The sequence below is a fragment of the Coregonus lavaretus genome (genome assembly GCF_964263955.1).
Source record: "Coregonus lavaretus genome assembly, contig: HAP1_SCAFFOLD_643, whole genome shotgun sequence".
Taxonomy (NCBI): Eukaryota; Metazoa; Chordata; class Actinopteri; order Salmoniformes; family Salmonidae; genus Coregonus; species Coregonus lavaretus.
In genome coordinates, this window is record NW_028164093.1 from 163,055 (window position 1) to 189,564 (window position 26,510).

At 43.0% G+C, this 26,510-nt stretch overlaps 1 pseudogene across 1 annotated transcript in view; it reads right to left on the reverse strand.

The window, feature by feature from the left end:
* Nucleotides 1-26,510, reverse strand: part of LOC311117463 (nuclear receptor ROR-alpha B-like) — a 32,344-nt pseudogene extending 5,834 nt beyond the window's left edge. Inside the window, exons 1-8 of the transcript XR_014615559.1 lie at nt 26,470-26,510; nt 25,720-25,909; nt 25,352-25,507; nt 24,795-24,905; nt 24,482-24,606; nt 1,551-1,636; nt 1,286-1,427; nt 832-1,155 (exon numbers count right to left, since the gene is read on the reverse strand). The product of XR_014615559.1 is annotated as a nuclear receptor ROR-alpha B-like (transcript). The remainder of the gene's footprint in view (nt 1-831; nt 1,156-1,285; nt 1,428-1,550; nt 1,637-24,481; nt 24,607-24,794; nt 24,906-25,351; nt 25,508-25,719; nt 25,910-26,469) is intronic.

Consider the following 26,510-nt stretch of genomic DNA (forward strand, 5'->3'; position numbering starts at 1 on the left):
CATTGGGAGAATGTCATATGGTCAGATGAAACCAAAATATAACTTTTTGGTAAAAACTCAACTCATCGTGTTTGGAGGACAAAGAATGCTGAGTTGCATCCAAAGAACACCATACCTACTGTGAAGCATGGGGGTGGAAACATCATGCTTTGGGGCTGTTTTTCTGCAAAGGGACCAGGACGACTGATCCGTGTAAAGGAAAGAATGTATCGTGAGATTTTGAGTGAAAATCTCCTTCCATCAGCAAGGGCATTGAAGATGAAACGTGGCTGGGTCTTTCAGCATGACAATGATCCCAAACACACCGCCCGGGCAACGAAGGAGTGGCTTCGTAAGAAGCATTTCAAGGTCCTGGAGTGGCCTAGCTAGTCTCCAGATCTCAACCCCATAGAAAATCTTTGGAGGGAGTTGAAAGTCCGTGTTTCCCAGCGACAGCCCCAAAACATCACTACTCTAGAGGAGATCTGCATGGAGGAATGGGCCAAAATACCAGCAACAGTGTGTGAAAACCTTGTGAAGACTTACAGAAAACGTTTGACCTGTGTCATTGCCAACAAAGGGTATATAACAAAGTATTGAGAAACTTTTGTCATTGACCAAATACTTATTTTCCACCATAATTTGCAAATAAATTCATAAAAAATCCTACAATGTGATTTTCTGGATTTTTTTTCCTCATTTTGTCTGTCATAGTTGACGTGTACCTATGATGAAAATTACAGGCCTCTCTCATCTTTTTAAGTGGGAGAACATGCACAATTGGTGACTGACTAAATACTTTTTTTCCCCACTGTATGTGTTTCAAGTGTGTGCATGTGTCCACTCCCTTACCTCTTTCGTCTGAGTGCCCACTGCCAGGAGACACACAGGAGCCCTGGTAGGCCAGACCTGGGGCCTGGGACTCGCCTGGGGAGCACACCAGGTAGGGGAGCACATCTGTCGGGCAGGGTGGCAGCTCTGGCTCTCCAGGGAAGGAGTAGGCCGAAGCCGGGGGCTGGAGCAGGTGGGGTGACCGGTTACGGCGTGCCTTGCTTGGGTAGGGCAGGGCTGGCTGGGCCTCTGCCTGGAGATGCTGCTGCTGCTGCTGACGATGTCTCTCCACCTCGGCATGCAGAGAGTCCCGCTGACGTTTTGACATCCGACCAAACTTCACCGCTGGGGAAACAAAAACAGTTGGTGGTGGAGTTGAGTTGAATTACCCTTATATAAAGTAAAGTGTGTATTTATTCAACCTTTATTTTACCAGGAGACATCTTTGTTTTTTATGTGTGCGTGCGTGTCTCACCATCCCGGCTCATGCCCTGGGTCACACATTTCTGCAATCGGCAGCTCTGGCAGCGGTTGCGGCTGGCTCTGTCTATAGGACAGTTACTCTGTCTGGAACAGGAGTAGGACACGGACGGCAGCTGGCTACGCCGGAAAAAACCCTGAGGGGGAGAGAGGACCATTGACATAACCAATGAAACCACTGGAAATGAGTCATCTGACCACACAGTTTGTTATGTCTGCTTGGTCAGAGTGAAATGAGGTGTGTAGTGCTGCAGTCTCACCTTGCAACCCTCGCAGGTGATGACTCCATAGTGAACTCCTGATGATTTATCCCCACAGATCTTACAGGGAATTACCTCAATCTGAGCTACACACACAATAACACATACATTACAGTTAACACACACATTACAGTTAACAGTAACACACACACCTGTGGACTACGTTGGCCAGCAGAGAGCAATGAGACAATGTCCAAACCCAGATCTTTCAGAACTACAGTGTGAGCCCATTCAAAACTGTCTATCAAGGAGATAAGGGAGATTTAGGAGGAGTTAGGGAGAGTTAGGGGGAGTTAGGGAGAGTTAGGGGGAGAAGAGAAAGTGAAATATAGATGAGGGTAAAGAGAATCGAGGGCAGGAAGGGGAAAGAGAAACCTAGACTGCAGAGAGGTAACATTAACACAAAATCAGACTAAGAAAGTTGGTTGACCACACAAATATGGAGTGGAAAACGGGTTTTTGGTCTGTGTACGTGACACCTGTCTACATGACACCTGCGTTGTGTGTGTTCAGTGGGTATGTCAGTATATCGTTGAGATTTTATGGAAACTTACTGTGAATGTGGCTGAGTGGTGAGGTTTGACCATTCTCCTGACAAATCAACAACACTTCACATGAACACACACACACACATAACGCAACTTTGCTACAATAATACAGGCTTGTTAAAAAAGAGACCATTTGATTGGTTGTTTTTCCCCTCCTAAGGTCATCAAACGTTGCAAACAGACTGAAAGAAAGAACACTCTGTTTTCCTCTCATTAGCATTTCTTACATTATTAAAAATGAACCGAATGACATCAGAGACAAAGAGACAACAGTAGAGGGGGAATATTTGCAAATGGAGAGAGGAGGAGGAGGTGAAGGTGTCAACCTCAGTCTTTTTAAGTGGTTAACTGGCTTCTCTTTTGCTCTGACTATCCTTCTTTCATCTCACCTCTCGCTCTCTCCATCCCTCTCTCTATCTGTCTCATAAAGGATAGTGCTGCCAGTAATAGTCTTTCATCTTGGTTGACACTGCCAGGAATGTCCATCCCCCTCTTCCCCCCCCCTCCCCCCATCTTTCATCCTCATCATTCCACAAATCATACATTATTACATTCAGAACATTTGAAAATAAATACGCTATTCTGACGTGATTTTAGAGTTCAGGAAGAGTGTTTGTCTTTCTTTGTGTTGGTGTGTGTTCTAAGTTAGTTTGTCAAGCAGTGAGACAATGGCTTGTGTTTACGGTACAGCAATACATTGTGTGAATAGTGTGTGTGTGTCAGTGTGTCAAGTGTGTGTGCCGTCATTTCAGGTGCCACAGGAATCTCCCAGAGGCCGTAAGAGAGGGCAGTCAGCGGTGAAACTGAGAAACCCCCTGCACACCTGATAGAATACACACTATACTGCACACCTGATAGAATACACACTATACTGCACACCTGATAGAATACACACTATACTGCACACCTGATAGAATACACACTATACTGCACACCTGATAGAATACACACTATACTGCACACCTGATAGAATACACACTATACTGCACACCTGATAGAATACACACTATACTGCACATCTGATAGAATACACACTATAACCCTAAAGACTGCATGGATGGTATTGTCTATGTGCAGGAAAACAACTGAACACTTCATGAATAGACTGACTAATTGAGTGAGAATGTGAATGAGAAAGTGGATAGACAGAATGGATGGGTGGGTAGATAGAACAAGTAGAGTGACAGCCTGCAACATTGTATAGAGAGAGAGAGAGCAAGAGAGAGAGAGAGCGTCAGTGGTCTCTGTTTTTTGCTCTCTCAGTTCTGATTCTCAACCTCAAACAACAGGAAACCAACCTGACCCACAACCTTTCACTGTTGATGCACACACATGTATGTTTCTATCTATTCCATTCATTTGGGATTGAGGACCAGTACGTACATCATTTGCAACCGCCACAGCAAACTGTATTTCCATCTCGGTCCCTATCTCTAAAACTCACCCACTATCTCTCTATTCTCTTTCTTCATCTTATTCTGAAGCCACATTGCTGATATTGGTCTATTTCCTCTGTGTGTCCTTTATTCTCATCTCTCTCTCTCTCTCTCTCTCTCTCTCATCAGTGATCTCCTGTGGTGTGCACAGCAGCCCTATCTTTAACTGTTACAGGCATCTCTACCCAAGGCAGCCCTATCCATCTAGTTAAGGCCAACAGCTAACCTGGCTCTCCAACTTCAACAGAGCCGTCATTTACCCAGCCTCCCGTAATTCTGACAAAGGTACTCACCAAACCACATATTCAGCTATCAACAGACTTTCACATCTGTTGATAGCACCAGTGGTGGTATTGCTGGAGCGGATGAGGAGCGACGGCAGCTAGCTAATATAACCTGACCTCCTATACTTCCGTCTCCTCTGACTAGTCACCATGGTAGTGTCTGCTACTGCACTATGGGCCTGGGACATCCTACACACTAACAACCAGCAGCTCGTGTAGGGCTGGCAGGTGGATCCATGTTACTGTTCTCAACCTCTACTTTACTTTACAATCTCCCTTCAGTGTAGTAAATGATGATATGGTCTCGGCAGTTACTGACATGATACTATTGTCACGGAGTTCTCAGTCCCCCCTCATCCCAGCCCTTATCTCTTTAGCCGAACCAGCTATAGGCCAGCTACAGAAAAGAGGGGGAATTCTGGATCTAAATTAAGAAAGAAAAGCGGGAGAGAGAGGTGAGAGAGAGAGAGATAAAAGAAGATGAGCGTAACAGCGAGCGAGAGAGAAGTGACTGGTAAGGAGAGAGGGAGAGTGGGGATAGCGAGGTAGAGCAAGAAATACTGTAGAGAGCGAGAGCGATAAATGTTATGCAACACTAGTCCACAGATACACATATAATCTCTATTCCCCTCCCTCATCATCTTCCCTCTCTGTCAATGAGCATCAGAAATCACCTAGGCTACAACTGGATTGCATTAGCCGCCCCTACATACAAGTACACTGCCTTCGGAAAGTATTCAAACCACTTTACTTTTTCCACATTTTGTTGTGTTACAGCCTGAATAAAAAAATCGATTAAATATGATTTATTTTCACACAGACACACAATACCCCATAATGACAAAGTGAAAATATGTTTTTAGAAAATCTAGCAATTTTTTTGAAAATGCAATACAGAAATATCTCTATTCACACCCCTGAGTCAATACCTTGTAGAAGCACCTTTAGCAGCAATTACAGCTGTGAGTCTTTCTGGGTAAGTCTCTAAGAGCTTTCCACATCTGGATTGTGCAACATTTGTCTATTATTATTTTCAGAATTCTTCAAGCTCTGTCAAATTGGTTGTTGATCATTGCTAGACAATGATTTTCAGGTCTTGCCCTAGATGTTCAAGTAGATTTAAGTCAAAACTGTAACACGGCCACTCAGGAACATTAACTGTCTTCTTGGTAAGCAACTCCAGTGTAGATTTGGCCTTGTGTTTTAGTGTATTGTCCTGCTGAAAGGTGAATTCATCTCCCAGTGTCTGGTGGAAAGCAGACTGAGCCAGGTTTTCCTCTAGAATTTTGCCTGTGCTGAGCTCCATTCCATTTATTTATTATCCAGAAAAACTCCCCAGTCCTTAATGATTATATGCATACCCATAACATGATGCAGCCACCACTATGCTTGAAAATATGGAGAGTGGTACTCAGTAATGTGTTGTATTGGATTTTCCCCAAACATAACACTTTGTATTCAGGACAAAAGGTGAATTGCTTCACCAAATTTTTCGCAGTATTACTTTAGTGCCTTGTTGCAAACAGGATGCATGTTTTGGAATATTTTTATTCTGTACAGGCTTCCTTCTTTTCCCTTTGTCAATTAGGTTAGTATTGTGGAGTACAGCCATTAAACTCTGTAACTGTTTCAAAGTCACTATTGGCCTCATGGTGAAATCCTTGAATGGTTTCCTTCCTCTCCGCCAACTGAGTTAGGAAGGACTCCTGTATCTTTGTAGTGACTGGGTGTATTGATACACCATCCAAAGTGTAATTAATAACTTCACCATGCTCAAAGGGATATTCAATGTCTGATTTTTTTTTTTACCCATCTACCAATAGGTACCCTTCTTTGCGAGGCATTGGAAAACCTCGCTGGTCTTTGTGGTGGAATCTGTATTTGAAATTCACGGCTCGACTGAGGGACCTTAAAGATAATTATATGTGTGGGGTACAGAGATGAGGTAGTCATTCAAAAATCATGTTAAACACTAGTATTGTACACAGAGTGAGTCCATGCAATTTATTATGTGACTTGTTAAGCAAATTTTTACTCCTGAACTTATTTAGGCTTGCCATAACAAAGGGGTTAAATACTTATTGACTCAAGACATTTCAGCTTTTCATTTTTAATTCATTTGTAAAAATTTCGAAAAACATAATTCCACTTTGACATTATGGGGTATTGTGTGTAGGCCAGTGACAAAAAATCTTAATTGAATACATTTTTTATTCAGGCTGTAACACAACAAAATGTGGAAAAAGTCAAAGGGTATGAATACTTTCTGAAGGCACTGTATTATACATAGAGCAAGTCAAATCTAATCTAAAATACAGTGAGGTTCATTGAGCTAATGCAGAAGGGCAGTAGAAAGCTGCTATCAGAAGCTATGCAGCCTAATAAAAAATTGGCCTTTTACAGTGCATTCAAAAAGTATTCAGACCCCTTAACTTTTTCCACATTTTGTTATGTTACAGCCTTATTCTAAAAGTGATTACATTGTTTTTTCCCCTCAATCTACACACAATAACCCATACTAACAAAGCAAAACCCGTTTTTTATAAGTTTTTGCACATTTATAAAAAATTTAAAACCAAAATATCACATTTACATAAGTATTCAGACCCTTTACTCAGTACTTTGTTGAAGCACCTTTGGCAGCGATTACAGCCTCGAGTCTTCTTGGGTATGACGCTACAAGCTTGGCACACCTGTATTTGGGGAGTTTCTCCCATTCCTCTCTGCAGATCCTCTCAAGCTCTGTCAGGTTGGATGGGAAGCGTTGCTGCACAGCCATTTTCAGGTCTCTCCAGTGATGTTCGATCGGGTTCAAGTCCGGGCTCTGGCTAGGCCACTCAAGGACATTCAGAGACTTGTCCCGAAGCCACTCCTGCGTTGTCTTGGCTGTGTGCTTAGGTTCGTTGTCCTGTTAGAAGGTGAACCTTTACCCCAGTCTGAGGTCCTGAGCGCTCTGGAGCAGGTTTTCATCAAGGCTGTCTCTGTACTTTGCTCGATTCATCTTTGCCTTGAACATGACTAGTCTCCCAGTCCCTGCCGCTGAAAAACATCCCCACAGCATGATGCTGCCACCACCATGCTTCACCATAGGGATGGTGCCAGGTTTCCTCCAGACGTGACGCTTGGCATTCAGGCCAAAGAGTTCAATCTTGGTTTCATCAGACCAGAGAATCTTGTTTCTCATGGTCTGAGAGTCTTTAGGTGCCTTTTGGCAAATTTCAAGCGGGCTGTCATATGCCTTACTGAGGAGTGGCTTCTGTTTGGCCACTCTACCATAAAGGCCTGATTGGGGGAGTGCTGCAGAGATGGTTGTCCTTCTGGAAGTTTCTCCTATCTCCCCAGAGGAACTCTAGAGCTCTATCAGAGTGACCAACGGGTTCTTGGTCACCTCCCTGACCAATGCCCTTCTCCCCCATTTGCTCAGTTTGGCCGGGTGGCCAGCTCTAGGAAGAGTCTTGGTGGTTCCAAACTTCTTCCATTTAAGAATGATGGAGGCCACTGTGTTCTTGGGGACCTTCAATGCTGCAGAAAGTTTTTGGTACACTTCCCCAGATCTGTGGCTCAACACAATCCTGTCTCTGAGCTCTACGGACAATTCCTTCGACCTCATGGCTTGGTTTTTGCTCTGACATGCACTGTCAACTATGGAACCTTATATAGACAGGTATGTGCCTTTCCAAATCATGTCCAATCAATTGAATTTACCACAGGTGGACTCCAATAAAGTTGTAGAAACAACTCACGGATGATCAATGGAAACAGGATGGACCTGAGCTCAATTTCGAGTCTCATAGCAAAGGGTCTGAATACTTATGTAAATAAGGTATTTCTGTTCTTTATTTTTAATACATTTGCAAAAATTCTAAAAACCTGTTTTCACTTTTTCATTACGGGGTATTGTGTGTAAATTGCTGCAGATTTTTTTTATTTAATCAATTTTAGAATAAGGCTGTAATGTAACAAAATGTGGAAAAAGTCAAGGGGCCTGAATACTTTCCGAAGGCACTGTACAGTGGGGAAAAAAAGTATTTAGTCAGCCACCAATTGTGCAAGTTCTCCCACTTAAAAAGATGAGAGAGGCCTGTAATTTTCATCATAGGTACACGTCAACTATGACAGATAAATTGAGAAAAAAAAATCCAGAAAATCACATTGTAGGATTTTTTTATGAATTTATTTGCAAATTATGGTGGAAAATAAGTATTTGGTCACCTACAAACAAGCAAGATTTCTGGCTCTCACAGACCTGTAACTTCTTCTTTAAGAGGCTCCTCTGTCCTCCACTCGTTACCTGTATTAATGGCACCTGTTTGAACTTGTTATCAGTATAAAAGACACCTGTCCACAACCTCAAACAGTCACACTCCAAACTCCACTATGGCCAAGACCAAAGAGCTGACAAAGGACACCATAAACAAAATTGTAGACCTGCACCAGGCTGGGAAGACTGAATCTGCAATAGGTAAGCAGCTTGGTTTGAAGAAATCAACTGTGGGAGCAATTATTAGGAAATGGAAGACATACAAGACCACTGATAATCTCCCTCGATCTGGGGCTCCACGCAAGATCTCACCCCGTAGGGTCAAAATGATCACAAGAACGGTGAGCAAAAATCCCAGAACCACACGGGGGGACCTAGTGAATGACCTGCAGAGAGCTGGGACCAAAGTAACAAAGCCTACCATCAGTAACACACTACGTCGCCAGGGACTCAAATCCTGCAGTGCAAGACGTGTCCCCCTGCTTAAGCCAGTACATGTCCAGGCCCGTCTGAAGTTTGCTAGAGTGCATTTGGATGATCCAGAAGAGGATTGGGAGAATGTCATATGGTCAGATGAAACCAAAATAGAACTTTTTGGTAAAAACTCAACTCGTCGTGTTTGGAGGACAAAGAATGCTGAGTTGCATCCAAAGAACACCATACCTACTGTGAAGCATGGGGGTGGAAACATCATGCTTTGGGGCTGTTTTTCTGCAAAGGGACCAGGACGACTGATCCGTGTAAAGGAAAGAATGAATGGGGCCATGTATCGTGAGATTTTGAGTGAAAACCTCCTTCCATCAGCAAGGGCATTGAAGATGAAACGTGGCTGGGTCTTTCAGCATGACAATGATCCCAAACACACCGCCCGGGCAACGAAGGAGTGGCTTCGTAAGAAGCATTTCAAGGTCCTGGAGTGGCCTAGCCAGTCTCCAGATCTCAACCCCATAGAAAATCTAGAGAGTTGAAAGTCCGTGTTGCCCAGCGACAGCCCCAAAACATCACTGCTCTAGAGGAGATCTGCATGGAGGAATGGGCCAAAATACCAGCAACAGTGTGTGAAAACCTTGTGAAGACTTACAGAAAACGTTTGACCTGTGTCATTGCCAACAAAGGGTATATAACAAAGTATTGAGAAACTTTTGTTATTGACCAAATACTTATTTTCCACCATAATTTGCAAATAACTTCATTAAAAATCCTACAATGTGATTTTCTGGATTTTTTTTTCTTATTTTGTCTGTCATAGTTGACGTGTACCTATGATGAAAATTACAGGCCTCTCATCTTTTTAAGTGGGAGAACTTGCACAATTGGTGGCTGACTAAATACTTTTTTTCCCCACTGTATATTACATTTCCATTGTCCTTCATAAGGGTTTGAATATCTCTGACATGAGCAGCGAGTGCCATTCAGCACCTTTCCCTTGTCTTTGTATAAAGTACCCTGTCAGCATTCTGCATTTTGCTCTGTAAACGGACAAAAAACCTCAACTTTCCTCCACCGGAAACACCCCGCAGAATCACACCCTCCAACACACAGACGCATGACAAAGAGAACATGGGGCATACTGTTATCCATCAAGTAAAAATCTTAGAGAGTAAGAGATTAACTTGAGATAACATTTGAACATTGTGTGAATACTTTGAAATTAAATCTAAAATCTAATTGATGGCACACTGAGATGTTTTGACCAATAATAACTCATGTTGCCTCAGGTTTTCCTGTGAAAAATGTTATTCTAGATAATGATTCCTTGATATGATATGATTTTTATTAATATAAATATCAATATATTTCTTATTTTTTTACAGTATTTTGAAAAATTTGACTATAAAAATGTTCAAAAGGGAATCAGAAATGTTATTAAATATGATCAAAGAATACAAATAGCTAAAAATGTAAATGTGTTCAGGGCGATTATTGATCCTTACTTACTTCTTGGTAGATTTCAACAATTTGCTATAAAATGAATCAATTCCACATTTGAAAATATATATATACTGTAAATGTGAAATAAGTATCCATCACACTTTCACCTTAATATGCTGTTAATGCTTTACAATTAAAACATTTTGTAAATGTGCTATAACATATTTATAAGTATAATAACTTAATTAGTAAAGGAATCTCTGGAATTTAAGACATTTAATTTAATGTATTTTTTTGTAGTTTACTGTTCCGTTTGAGACCCATTTAATTTAAGATATTTGTTGTTGGTAGGTTATTGAGCGGTGATAGCATGCCTCAAAATGGCAGTTGTGAGTCACCCAGGTGGGTGCTATATTGAAAGTGGATGTGGGGAGCTATACAATTTAAAGCGCTTTGACAGATAGTGTAAAACACAATTTTTATGCAAGATAATGCTAGATAAATAACACTGTTTTTTTACAGTATTGCCATGAGAATTCTCTACATGAATAGCTTGAAGACTATATCTTAAATGAAACAATACACATCAAACTGCATTTGTTTTGAGTGCAGCCTCTGAACAGTTATTTTGGAAACTGTAATTTTTGAGTAATGCCATGCTGTTTGGTCAGAAGAAATGTGGCTCTAGTAAGTAAAAAATGCAAAATAAAAAAATTAATCTTCACAATCAATAACAAAGGCACCCTACGCATTTCAACATAAGCATTTCGGAAAGGCTGTTTTGAACCCCAGACTGAGTCCAAGGGGAACAATAATTAGTTGTGAGGTAAACCAAGTAATGGTGACGGGTGTGTGACTGTGTGACTGCTCTCTTTCATCTGTCATGTTTGGGGGTGAATGTGTGACTTCAGATTTTGGTGTCAACTCTTTTAAGTAAAGTGAGGTGCGTTGGAAGTGTGTATGTGTGTGTAGCTGTATGTGCACCCAAAAAGTGTAAGGAAAGTCTTTTGAAGTTAGAGAACACGAATCTGAACAGGAATCCCCCAAATGCATCAGCATACTCTTTGTTTGTGTGTGGAGAATGCCGCCTGAATCAAGACTATATGGCGATGGTGGTGGGCCACTCTCAGAGAAAAATGAAAGAGGAGAATGAATCGAAATGCATAAATGTTCACTGTTGTATTTAAGTAATGTCATCATTGTAAAAACAGTCTACAGTTATGTTAATCGTCCTATCCTTCCATGACATTAAAATTAGAACCCAGTATGTGTAATATTAGAAGTTCTATCTGTATCATGTTATATACAGTGACATACACACAGGAGATATACACTGAGTGTACAAAACATTCAGAACACCTTCCTAATATTGAGTTGCACCCCCTTTTGCCCTCAGAACAGCCTCAATTCGTCGGCGCATAGACTCTACAAGGTGTCGAAAGCGTTCCACAGGGATGCTGGCCCATGTTGACTCCAATGCTACCCAAAGTTGTGTCAAGTTGGCTGGATGTCCTTTGGGTCGTGGACCATTCTTGATACACACAGGAAACTGTTGAGCGTGAAAAACCCAGCAGTGTGTTGCAGTTCTTGACACAAACCGGGTGCGCCTGGCACCTACTACCATACTCCGTTCACTTAAATCTTTTGTCTTGCCCATTCGCCCTCTGAATGGCACACATACACAATCCATGTCTCAAGGGCTTAAAAATCCTTCTTTAACTGTCTCCTCCCCTCAATCTACACTGATTGAAGTGGATTTAACAAGTGACACCAATAAGGGATGGTAGCTTTCACCTGGTCATGTTTTGTACACTTAGTGTATATCACGCTACCACACACACACTGAGGTGCCAACCAGAAGGCAGCTGTGCTACGGTGTGTGTGTGTGTGTGTGTGTGTGTGTGTGTGTGTGTGTGTGTGTGTGAGTGCATGCATGCCTACACAGTCCCTATGGCGCCATATGGATGCGTAAATAGAAACAGGTGCAGAGGATGCTGTGAGAGGACCATCTTACAACACAGTACGGTCTCATACCAAACTCACTATCCCTCTCTCACCTTCTGCCTACACAGTCCCTGTTCCTCTCTCGTGTGTCACATCACAGACTGTGTGAGTGGTAGTTCTCGTGTGTCACATCACACAGACTGTGTGAGTGGTAGTTCTCGTGTGTCACATCACAGACTGTGTGAGTGGTAGTTCTCGTGTGTCACATCACAGACTGTGTGAGTGGTAGTTCTCGTGTGTCACATCACAGACTGTGTGAGTGGTAGTTCTCGTGTGTCACATCACAGACTGTGTGAGTGGTAGTTCTCGTGTGTCACATCACAGACTGTGTGAGTGGTAGTTCTCGTGTGTCACATCACACAGACTGTGTGAGTGGTAGTTCTCGTGTGTCACATCACAGACTGTGTGAGTGGTATTCTCGTGTGTCACATCACAGACTGTGTGAGTGGTAGTTCTCGTGTGTCACATCACAGACTGTGTGAGTGGTATTCTCGTGTGTCACATCACACAGACTGTGTGAGTGGTAGTTCTCGTGTGTCACATCACAGACTGTGAGTGGTAGTTCTCGTGTGTCACATCACAGACTGTGTGAGTGGTAGTGAGAGAACATGGAAATGTGTTGCTGTAATTTAAGTCTTTGAAACATAATCAGGTAAAATACATAGTCATTTCAGGACAGTATCCACGACCACAGTAATGACACATAAATGTCTTAGTGCCCACTTACTAACCAATGAGACGCTTCAAAGGTCCCTCACTTGGTTTCAAAACAACGTAAATACGTAGTCATAGTTAACCATTTACATATTTAGACAAAAACTATTAAATATTTTGAAGACTGATTTGGCCCAACTTACACCAACTACATCACTTGTGTCTTTTTACAATAAGTGATAATGCTTTGCAAGATGTTTTGAAATATTTACATTATTTTCAAGAGTATTATCAAAGTAAATGGTTACATTAGTATGAAAACAATTAATAAATGTATGCACTCACTAACTGTAAGTGGCTCTGGATAAGAGCGTCTGCTAAATGACTAAAATGTAATTATATCACTTCTACAGGCCTGTAGAATCAGACAACGGTTCTATTCTGGCTCCATTATGCTTCTAGAAGAAACATAAGAAAAATAAGTAGATACTTGGGGGGGCAGGTAGCCTAGCGGTTAAGAGTGTTAGGCTCTTAACCGATTGTTCGATTCCCCGAGCTGACTAGGTGAAAAATCTGTCCCTTGAGCAAGGCACTTAACCCTAATTGCTCCTGTAAGTGGCTATGGATAAGAGTGTCTGCTAAATGACTAAAATGTCAAATGTAAACTTCAAGAGCAGCTACAATGTCAAGTTGTTAGAGGTTTTGGAAAGAAACACAACGAGGATCTGGTGAGGATGTTGGACATGCCAACAGGCTGAAACACAATGCACAGTAATCATTCTGGCAAAGATATTGATATGATAATGTTTTGGTTTTGAGTTTAGAAATGAATATGACCGTGAGCGGATATGTTGCTGTTGCTGTACTTGAAGAGTTGGAGGAATACGGAAGGAGAATGGGGGACAAAAAAAAGCCAAACAAACAACATTTGTAAACAATACTTCTAATGTAGGCTACAGTACAGTATACACTCTCTCTCTCTCTCTCTCACACACACACACACACACAGATACGGTACTGTACAGAGTAACACACATTAAATCAAGGCCATCATTCCTACCTCGCATGATCTTCACTCCAATTCTGTCTTCTTGTCCCACTTTCACAAACTCTATTTCTCTCTCTCTCTTTCTTGTTCTCACCCTCACCCTCAATTCACACTCACTGTCTCATTGTCACTGTCACGATCTCTCTCTCTCTCTCTCCTTCTCTCTCTCTCTCTTCCCTCTCTCCTCTATTGGTCTGTACTTTCTCTTGCAGAGTGACTATCTTAGTGCGCCTACAGTATGTTTGGGCCTCAGAGTCACCGCTCAAGCGCTCTGTCAGTCACACAGTGTGTGTGCTCGCGTGTGAAAGAGAGGGGGCCTTTCCCCTTTCTTTCTCTCTCTCTTTTCTTATGGTACTTTTTCCCTTTCTTTGTTGTGCATAACCCACTCACACTCAAAGCCTTAACCACTCTCTGTACCCACCGTTCTCTCCCTCAAATATACTTTTAAATACAAAAAAAGTTTTATTGCCATGAAAGGACATATACTGTACTTCTCTAACACTTCAAGAGGATAGGACTGTACCCACAGCACAGACTGACAGCCTAACTAGCCAATTGAGTATGAACTGACATCTGAAACAGCCAATAAAGGGAGAGCTTTCTGATGATGCACATTCAATCATCCGTATGATTATTATTTAAAGTGAAAACAAGTATCATGAAAACGTCCCCGCCATTTTCAATTTTCTCCCTACACTCAAAACTAACAGGTGTGTTATAGTCAGGAGCAGAAACAGCACAGTAACGCCACCACATGTGAAGGAGATGCTATCTGATACTATCTGTATCCAGATGCCAGAATACCAATATAGAGTTTGTCTTCAAACCCAAATCCAGCAAACAGGAGAATAATGTCTATACAAATGAACACAGGTGCATAACAGAGCTATAATGCTGATGTTGGCGCCACAGAGAAACCTGTGTGTGTGTGTGTGTGTGTGCGTGTGTGTCTCTCAGCACAGGTGCAAACGTGTGCAAATACTAGCGATCCAGGCATAACCACACTGCATGCACATATAACTAGCACACACATACCACATGGGCATGTATAGACAGGCATATCGACAAACACGAGTGAGGTCACACAACAACAGACACACACACACACACACAAACACTTACTCAAATGAGTCTTCTTGGACACAGTGTCTCCTGTAGCAAAGAAGAGATGAGTTAAATTCTGCTTGAACACAAGACACACTTCCTCTCTCACATCTTAGTTCAATGCTCTACTGTAGCTTCAGTCCCTTATTATCCCACTCACTCCCAACTGGGATCATCTCAGTCTCTCTGACAATAACAGAGGAGGACTGAGTCTATGTCTCTCTGACAATAACAGAGGAGGACTGAGTCTATGTCTCTCTGACACAACAGAGGAGGACTGAGTCTACAGTGGCTTGCGAAAGTATTCAACCCCCCTTGGCATTTTTCCTATTTTGTTGCCTTACAACCTGGAATTAAAATGGATTTTGGGGGGGGGGGATTGTATCATTTGGATTTACACAACATGCCTACCACTTTGAAGATGCAAAATATTTTTTCTTGTGAAACAAACAAGAAATAAGACAAAAAAACAGAAAACTTGAACGTGCATAACTATTCACCCCCCCCCCAAAGTCAATACTTTGTAGAGCCACCGTTTGCAGCAATTACAGCTGCAAGTCTCTTGGGGTATGTCTCTATAAGCTTGGCACATCTAGCCACTGGGATTTTTGCCCATTCTTCAAGGCAAAACTGCTCCAGCTCCTTCAAGATGGATGGGTTCCGCTGGTGTACAGCAATCTTTAAGTCATACTACAGATTCTCAATTGGATTGAGGTCTGGGCTTTGACTAGGCCATTCCAAGACATTTAAATGTTTCCTCTTAAACCACTCAAGTGTTGCTTTAGCAGTATGCTTAGGGTCATTGTCCTGCTGGAAGGTGAACCTCCGTCCCAGTCTCAAATCTCTGGAAGACTGAAACAGGTTTCCCTCAAGAATTTCCCTGTATTTAGCGCCATCCATCATTCTTTCAATTCTGACCAGTTTCCCAGTCCCTGCCGATTAAAAACATCCCCACAGCATGGTGGTGGCAGCATCTCGGGGTGATGAGGTGTTGGGTTTGCGTCAGACATAGCTTTTTCCTTGATGGCCAAAAAGCTCAATTTTAGTCTAATCTGACCAGAGTACCTTCTTCCATATGTTGGCGAACACCAAATGTGATTGCTTATTTTTGTCTTTAAGCAGTGGCTTTTTTCTGGCCACTCTTCCGTAAAGCCCAGCTCTGTGGAGTGTACAGCTTAAAGTGGTCCTATGGACAGATACTCCAATCTCCGCTGTGGAGCTTTGCAGCTCCTTCAGGGTTATCTTTGGTCTCTTTGTTGCCTCTCTGATTAATGCCCTCCTTGCCTGGTCCGTGAGTTTTGGTGGGCGGCCCTCTCTTGGCAGGTTTGTTGTGGTGCCATTTTCTTTCCATTTTTTAATAATGGATTTAATGGTGCTCCATGGGATGTTCAAAGTTTCTGATATGTTTTTATTACCCAACCCTGATCTGTACTTTTCCACAACTTTGTCCCTGACCTGTTTGGAGAGCTCCTTGGTCTTCATGGTGCCGCTTGCTTGGTGGTGCCCCTTGCTTAGTGGTGTTGCAGACTCTGGGGCCTTTCAGAACAGGTGTATATATACTGAGATCATGTGACAGATCATGTGACACTTAAATAAAGTCCACCTATGTGCCATCTAACTAACTTCTGAAGGTAATTGGTTGCACCAGATCTTATTTAGGGGCTTCATAGCAGAGGGGGTGAATACATATGCACGCACCACTTTTCCGTTATTTATTTTTTTTGAATTATTTGAAACAAGTAATTTTTTTCATTTCACTTCACCAATTTGGACTATTTTGTGTATGTCCATTACATGAAATCCAAATAAAAATCTATTTAAATTACAGGTTGTAATGCAACAAAATAGGAAAAACGCCAAGGGGGATGGATACTTTTGCAAGGCACTGTATGTTTCTTTGACACAACAGAGGACGGAGTCTATGTCTCTCTGACAATAATAGAGGAGGACTGAGTCTATGTCTCCTTGACACAACAGAGGAGGACTGAGTCTATGTCTCTCTGACACAACAGAGGAGGATTGAGTCTATGTCTCTCTGACACAACAGAGGAGGACTGAATCTATGTCAGGATGATGCTGGGCCTCTGCACACAGGGTCTGATGTGTTTATAGTGGCTGTTGTATGAAATTAATTGGTGTGGAAGAGCCTTGAGAAAGAGAAAGTTGGGAGAGTAGGAGCTGACACAAGCAGAGGGTGGATGGAGTTTGAACTCTCTCTCAGGCACACACAGACATACATTCATACACACACACACACACACACACACACCTTGGTGAGTAAGAGACAGACACAGTTATTACATTTACATTTTAGTCATTTAGCAGACGCTCTTATCCAGAGCGACTTACAGGAGCAATTAGGGTTAAGTGCCTTGCTCAAGGGCACATCGACAGATATTTCACCTAGTCGGCTCGGGGATTAGAACCAGCGACCTTTTGGTTACTGGCACAACGCTCTTAACCACTAAGCTACCTGGAGGAAGGTGGGAGTTTAGCTTTCTGACCACAATTGTGAGAAAGTTCATATTGGACTGGGTGTGTGTATGTGTGTGGGGGTTGTTTCCAAGCTGAGGTGTGTATTTTTAGTGTGTGTGCGCATGTGAAGAGAGAGGGCAGGGGAGATAAGCATCGCTGGGTGGAGTCAGACAGAGGCAGAGGCAGCCTGGGTCTTTGTGTCTGGGCTAGAGGAGGTCTGCTGCGGCTTTCACTGCTTCCCTCCGTTTCCCCTCTTCATCAAATCTTAATAAGCAGAACATAGAGGTCTGGTGAGAGCAAAGCAGTTGACACACACACAGAAAACATACACACTTAGACTCAAAACGCAAAGAGACACACACACACACTGCCGTTTGCGATTGTACGCAAAAAGTAAGGATTTGAGTCAATTTTCAACCTTCAGTGGACTGAGAACGTCAGCCATGCTGTCGGATCATGAGTCAATTTCATGTGATTACAAACTAAACTAAATCCTAAACCTAAGTGCTAATGATCTTATTCCAGTCAGAACTGCAGTGACCCCTGACCCATGCCACTGAGTGTCAGCCGACGCCACAGTGTGGGTACTATGAGGCCACGTTACAGAAGACCAACATGAAGGCCATGGAAACCGCTATCTTCTTCTAACTCCTCACTGTGCTCTACTTTTCAAAAAGACATGCATGTCAGCATAAATACCATCTTATCTCTCTCTATTGATCTCTTTCTCTCCTTATCTGTCTATCTCCCTTGCTCTCTCAATCGAATCAAACAGCAGTATTCTGTATTTTCCAATCAATGCTTTATCTAACAATGGAAGTCTTGTTAAGATTTAGACGCCGCTATTTAATCTAAAGCGGTTTCCAAGGTTTCTCTTCTCCCCCGTCTGTCTATCCTACTCTGTATGGAGATATAGCAGCTGCAGGTTGGAGAGTGACAGAAGAACACACGCTGCATGTTACACATTATCAGCTCCCCACACACACTCGACACACAATGTGATGTAATAAGGGAGTGACTACTAGTGCATTTACGTGTGTGTGCGTGTAAGTGCGTGCATGTATGTACACAGTAAAGAAGAGAGTAGCTCTCTGGTGCATAACTATGGCTATCATGATGTCCTGTCAATGAGTAATGGAGAGAGTAATATGCACCGTGAGAAAGGGTTTTAATGTGTTATAAATCCAGACAACTGTGGCACCATTGTGGGATATTTGTACCAATGCACCCTCTCGGCCAGACCTGGTTCAATTTAGGGAATAAAGATCAAAAGATCAATGTGAGTCTGTAGCCTATATTTAGCTATGGTGTCCAACTCACTCCATGGAGAGCCCAGTGTCTGCTGGTTCTTGTTATTGAATGTAAATTTGTGTCCAAGACCTAGAGTAGACAACCAGGTGAGGGAAGCTCCTAACTAATCAGTGACCTTCGTTGATTAATCAAGTACAAGGGAGGAGTTAAAAGCCGCAGACACTCGGCCCTCCATATAATGAGTTTGACACCTGTGGTTTAGGCCTAATGGATGACGTCATTTAATAAATGACGTGTGCAGTACGTGTGATAGAGACTGAGGGAATCGAAGTTGAGAGCCATGGTTTGATTTTAGACTGTGTGGTGCTGGGAAATGCAGCAGGCCCAACACAGGCCCAACACAGCTAAGAGCTAATCCCTGGTCTTATAGAGGATTACTGCCATGTTCACCCTCAAGGAGCAAGAGTTACACCGTCAGGTGGACAACGGGAGAAGAGAGGTGAGTTAATGAGAGAGATGGGGAGGGAGAGGAGGTAGGGAGGGAGGGAGGGAGGGAGGGAGGGGAGGAGAGTGAATGGGGTAAGAAGAAAAAGAGTGAGGGATAGGGAAGATGGGAGGAGGGAGAAGGGAGAAGGGAGAGAAAAAGAGGGAGGGAGGGAAGATGGGAGGAGGGAGAGTGAATGAGACAAGATGAGAAAGAGTGGAGGATATGAGGGGGGAGGCAGAGAAAGAACTTGGAGGGAGGGAGCCTTGGTGATCTTACAAAGAGAGAGTGAGAGGGGTAAGAGAGAGAGAACGAGCCAACTAATGTGGAGAGAGAGAGACATAGTGAGGGGGATAGATAAGAGATCAAACGAGAGAAGGAGCTAAAGATAGAGAGAAACGGGAGGAGAGAGGGGAGAGATAAGCATTAGAATGAGGCTCGCTTAAAGGAGGGGAGAGGGTGATGGGGGAGGAGAGGGAGAAGGGGACAGTGACAGTATACGAACACTATCATACAGCACTTTTGGAATCCCAAGGTGTGCTCACACTTCACAATAGTCAATGCTATAGACTGGCAAACAGGTGTGTCTGTGTGTGTGCATGCATGTGCATCCACACACACAAGCACACACACACACACAGTATATATTGCAATGTGCATACATACATTCACCTTTATATTTTTTTATATTTTGTATTTTATATATATATATTTTTTGGCATTCACCTTTAAATGTCCATTAACTTATAATGCAAACCTGAGACATTTTCATTTCACCCAATCCACAATGTATAGCTAAAACAATAATAGTTGCATCTGCAAATAATTGACATTTGTGAAATGTAAATCACTGAATAGACTAGGCCTGGCCTACCATAGCCTACACATTAATACACTAGGTCTACCCTATCAATAATCAAGATAATATATCTTACCTCTTTTGATTGGTTCGTCAGTAGTGACGGGGTCTGGTGATTCGGGCTCCTCATATTCCATAACTCCCCGTCAAAACAAACTGCGTTTTCTTGCACCTGGCTCTGACACACACCACACGCACTTCACACTCCTGGGACAAGCTTGTCTACACACCCTTTTTTATAGTATATTCTACCGTGCGTTTTGCTATGCACTTAGTATGCAATGCACCATGAATAACTTAAAAAACTTTGAATCTTTAATTCTAAATATATAGAACTACCTGCTGTTCTAGCGGCCGGGACGGCGCATGCGCTTTAAAACATGCACTACCATCTCTGTTAGAGTCACTACGCTCATTTACTCTGATAACGTCATTGTCATTTTGCCATTCTCTGTTGTCACTCTCTCTCCATATTCCGTCTTGTCTTCACGTGAGGATAATATCAGCCAACTTCATTTTTGCAACGAACTTCCTTGTGCAAGCAGTTCAGGCTACTCCGGTTTCAACCCGCTTGCTCTTTGCGCCCTGGCTGTGGTCCCGAGCTCGCGCGCAGAGGTTATGTCACCAGGACTTATGTAATAACTCGCGGCAGTTTGTTTGTTGCGGCGGGTCGGTGTTTATTCTGTACTGCCCGGTTAAGAAATAGCCCAGCCAACGCATTTTGCCTAAATAAATATGAGGGCAGGCACGCAAAACACAAAACAAAACTTTTAGGCCTTGAGTTTTTTCCTTTTCGATTTTAATTACGGTCATTCATAGAAGCGCATGTAGACTCGAGCAGTGTGAGTGGTAAAGGGTTAACGACCCCAAGGCCAGGTTTACCAGTTACATCATCTACAACGCACTGTATTATATCCCCTGTAAACAAATTACTGTATTTAACCACTACAGTGACTTAACCTGCTTGTTGTTGATGGTTCTAATTCAGGTCATATCAGATCATGCTGATTTTATCAATTTAATTTATGAACAATTTAATTTTATAAATAGCTATAATAGTTAGGAGCAAATTGTAACCAACGGCCCTAAACTAAAGCAACTGTGGTAACCAGCGCATGCACTTTCTAACATGCACTGCCATCTCTGTTAGTTACTACGCTCATTTACTCTGAGAACGTCTTTGTCATTTTGTCATTCTCTGTTGTCACTCTCCATATTCCGCCTTGTCTTCAGGTAAAGATAATATCAGCCAACTTCATTTTTGCAATGAACTTCCTTGTGCAATCAGTTCAGGCTACTCAGGTTTCACCCGGGATGAACAGTGTGTTCCCGTCCATTTTGGTGTGGTCTCAAGAAGATGACCGTGAAAATGTCGACCTCTGCGTTTGAAGCTCTGTGGTAGAGCGACTGTTGCGCTTTTGATTGTGCAAGAAAGGTGCTTCAGTGCTATGCTTTTTTAATTACAGCCGCGCGGTTTAGCAACTGTCGGTTTCCTTCGGCTGAACCAGAGATATAGGCTTAACTGTCTCAGTGAGGTGATCTGCTTATTATTTAGTCTATATGATATGGCATTTGTGTGAGCAAGGCCATCAATCTGTAAAGAGATAAATCAGATCAATACATGACTGACAATAGGCCAAGGCCACAGATTATGGCAATAAACTATGATAAAAGTAAAACAAAACATCTAATCTCTCACAGTGAAAGAAAGCTATACTATTCTCTGGACTCCACCTAAAGGTGACCTACAATGTGTGTGTTTAGGTGGTTTTAACCAAATGAAATGACTGGAAAGTTGTCCACCTCAGTTCCACTGCGCCCTCGCTCCTCAAAGCCCATCTGACCACACCTGAGTCTCAGGCTAACCCTACCCTGTCCTCCACACACACACACACACACTCTGCACCCATCTCTCTCCAATACGAGGACAGAAACCGGAGGGGCCTAAGGGAAGGGGGATGGGGGATTTCACACCTAACCACACACACACACACACACACACAACAAAATACTCCCAAACCACACCAGTAAACTGTGTGCATGTTTTTCATGAGGAGGGACACTGTAGGGTTCCTGTGAAACACAAATTACATCAGAAACTCCAGAGAAATGGGCCACTAGTATCAGTTAATTACCATGCATATTATTTTCAGTTAGTTATCATGCCTAGTATTATCAGTTAGTTACCATGCCTACTAGTATCAGTTAGTTACCATACCTACTAGTATCAGTTAGTTACCATGCCTACTAGTATCAGTTAGTTACCATGCCTACTAGTATCAGTTAGTTACCATGCCTACTAGTATCAGTTAGTTACCATACCTACTAGTATCAGTTAGTTACCATGCCTACTAGTATCAGTTAGCATGCCTAGTATTATCAGTTAGTTACCATACCTACTAGTATCAGTTAGTTACCATGCCTACTAGTATCAGTTTGTTACCATGCCTACTAGTATCAGTTATCATGCCTAGTATTATCAGTTAGTTACCATGCATATTATTTTCAGTCAGTTACCATGCTTACTAGTATCAGTTAGTTACCATGCCTACTAATATCAGTGAGTTACCATGCCTACTAGTATCAGTGAGTTACCATGCCTACTAGTATCAGTTAGTTACCATGCCTACTAGTATCAGTTAGTTACCATGCCTACTAATATCAGTTACCATGCCTACTATTATCAGTCCGTTACCATGCCTACTATGTGTTATGGGTGCCTACGATACCTGAAGAGTCGCATAAAGTAGCATTTTGAAACGGTCAGATTGGGACCATAGTGTATATGTTTTGTCCTCAGTGCCAGTCTCAGTAGTGAGAGTGCTGTTTAAGACTATGTGGTCACCTGGGTTTACGCTAATATAACCCTCAGAACTCTGATGTGGACAATGTGTCAGTTTTTACGGTAATACTGCCTGTCATTCATTTCTTACTGGAAGGGGATCATTCACAAAGAGGGAGGGACCAGAGACAAGATACAGACAAATAAAGAAAAAGAGAGAGAGGGAGAGACAGACAGTGACAGAGAGAGGAAGGAAGGAAGAGAGGAAGGAAGAAAGAAGGGGTGAGAGGGAGATGTAGATTCGTAGAGAGGTCGACAGGTGAAGAGAAAAGGGTATCTGTATGACATCAGTCTGTCTGAAGGTTGTTTATAACACATGGACCAGTGAAAATTGAAACGTCTACAGTACCCAAGAGGTAAGGCTTTATGCAAGAGGTCATAATGGTCACATAATAACGTATGAGCAATGATGAAAATCTCCAACTGCAAAAGGCCTAATAAATTAATAATAATGATACAAATAAAATACAAAAAAATTAAATCGGAGTGGCTGCGGATCCAACTTTTCTATACCTCTCATTCCGACGGCTAAAAGTCCTGAAGCTTCTGCGCATGTGCAAGATTCCCTACTTTACGCACAGTCTCTGTTCTACTCGTAGAGAACAAGCTACTCTGGTGAATGGTGCTCGTTTAATAAAGTTAGATAAAAGCTGAATCAATGTCTGCAAGATCACAATGATAGTATTGTACAAAACAGAACCACATATAATAGCGTAGCATAACGTTACTGTAAGACAAAACATTTCTTATGACATTTCAGGATGATTGTACGAATGGGTAAATTTTTCTCTCATGTGGCCAAAACTCAACAACACGCGCCACTAGGGAAAATGTGTGCTATGATTGAAACTAAACACAGGTATGCAGATGCTGCATGGACGTTTCACCGGTAAAACTTGAAGATGTATCATTCACAATTGACTGAGAAATATGAAGGGAGGTTTACGAGTAGATCAGAGACAGTGCGTAAAGTAGAGAATCCTGCACATACGCAGAAGTGTCGGGACCTTTAGCTGTCTGGAAGAGGGTTCCAGAAAATTCTTATCCGCAGCCTTGGCATAAATATAATATAGCAGAGGTTATGTCCTTCCCTCTGACTGGAGCTGCTTGTCCAGGAGTGTGTAACAGTGGAGAAAGAGAGGTACAGTATCCACAGCCAGTTATGTCTATGATATACAATATCTGTAGAGCACAAGGCATCAAGTGTCTCAGGCAAACTGCTAGAGTTAAGAAGATTACTAGTGGATGTCGATTAAGGCAGCCCCCCGCACCTCTCTGATTCAGAGGGGTTGGGTTAAATGCGGAAGACACATTTCAGTTGAATGCATTCAGTTGTACAACTGACTAGGTATCCCCCTTTCCCTTAGATCTGACAGTCATAACCACACACACGCATGCGCGCACGCACACACTCAAGCATACACACTCCCGCACTCAACACACCGAGGTACTGATATACACCCAAACATTCAGTCAGTGCTGTTTCTGATGTTGTGTGTTTGTAGCGTCTGGTTGGTCGATGAGCTGTCCTATCCATCATCCTCCTAATAGGTGTCCCATTGTGATCGACAGAAACAGCCCTGAGAGAGGGAGAAGGAGAGAGAGAGTGGGAGAAGGAGAAAGAGCGAGAGAGAGAGGGGGAGGGAGGAGGAGAAAGAGAGAGGGGGAGAGGGAGAGAGAGAGAGAGAGAGAGAGAGAGAGAGAGGGGGAGAAGGAGAGAGAGAAACACACTAAGAATGAGAGAACACTTCAGACTGACTGACAGTCCAATGACACGTGTCTAAAAACATAAGGAGGAGGTGACAGTACCTGTGGCCTCTGTGTGTAGTTTGGAGCCGTCCGTGTTGGTCACTTGACAGGAAACAAAGGTTTTCAGTCCCTCCTTCTTATCCAATGAGCAGGTGAGCAGCACTGTACTACACAATGGGATGGGGCTTTGGGGAGGAGAAGCGGGATACAGTATGTGTCATAACCAGGAAATGTGGTCAGGAAAAATCTAGAACCTCACTTAGAACTTAGAACCCTATAATAATGACCACAATAACATGAAAACATATTTTTAGAGCTTAATAAGCCATGAATGAGTGATCGAGTGAGTGAGTGAGGGAGAAAGTGTGTGTACCTGCGGTAGTTGATGTTGAGGTTGGCAGTCATGACAGGCCCAGAGAGGTAGGTGGCGTGGGTCCCTGTTACAGTGTCAATCATGGTGGCTATTGCCCCCCCATGGACGTGCCTGGAATCACACACATCATTTATCAACGTTACACTTTGACTAAATATTATGTTTGAACGCTAGCAGTTGATTGTGTCATTTTTACAGAGATACACACACACACAAGGACAAACATTGTCACAGTATACACATGTACACACACACACAAGCAGCTCACCCCGGGGGTCCCTCCAGTAGGTGGCCAGCCTGGAACACACACACACACACAAGCAGCTCACCCCGGGGGTCCCTCCAGTAGGTGGCCAGCCTGGAACACACACACACAAGCAGCTCACCCCGGGGGTCCCTCCAGTAGGTGGCCAGCCTGGAACACACACACACAAGCAGCTCACCCCGGGGGTCCCTCCAGTAGGTGGCCAGCCTGGAACACACACACACAAGCAGCTCACCCCGGGGGTCCCTCCAGTAGGTGGCCAGCCTGGAACACACACACACAAGCAGCTCACCCCGGGGGTCCCTCCAGTAGGTGGCCAGCCTGGAACACACACACACACTTCTGCTCCTGCTTGTTGACAAACATGTCGTACTCGAACGCTGCTCCCTGATGTTCCGCGTGAACAGACGAGCCTTCGACTGAATGATCTTACTCAGATACACCCCACCTTGGAAGGAGAGACACATGGTTACACACATCATCTTACTCATACACTACGTCCAGGATAGGAGAGACAAGGTTACATACATACACTGTTTACTTTACATTTTAGTCATTTATCTTGTCCAGAGCGACTTGCAGTAGTGAGTGCATGCATTTTCGTATTTATTTCGTACATACACACACACCATTTGTGGAAGAAACCCTTCCTTACTGTACCTGTGGCATACTTGATGGAGCGGTTATAGCTGGGCAGATTTCTCCAGACACCCCACTTATTCTCTCCCTCCTCCGTCTCTACCTTACACTGGTTGTTATAGTGCTCATACACACGCCTCATGTCAGAGCCCCAGGACGAGTTGGGCAGGCTGAAGTCCCGTGGCTGGGAGGAGAAAGGCCAGGGCAGCACCTAGTGGACAAACACTACTATTACACTCTCATCCATACTTTATTACAGTATTATCTGACTGAGTACAGGGGGTCCCACTGTATGACAACAGAACAGAATGACAGGGCAGAAACATCCAGAACGTAATACAATACAATACAATACAGTTCACAATGCACATTGTGGGAAAAAATACTGTTTCTATCGGCAGTTACGTTCGGGATTAGGGAACAGTTAAGATCAAGATAAACCATGAAAAATGTTTAGGTATGAATCATGACTGACATGTTCTCACTCACATTGACAGTAGGCTATAGTGACTCACATGTTCTCACTCACATTGACAGTAGGCTATAGTGACTCACATGGTCTCACTCACATTGACAGTAGGCTATAGTGACTCACATGTTCTCACTCACATTGACAGTAGGCTATAGTGACTCACATGGTCTCACTCACATTGACAGTACGCTATAGTGACTCATATGTTCTCACTCATTATGCCCTTGACAGTAGGCTATACTACTGTTATGGCTGTTTGTAGCTAGCTAAATATTCAGTGGCTGTGTTTCTGGACCCACCGCCATGGTTCGGACACTGTTGACAGAGGACCAGGGATGCT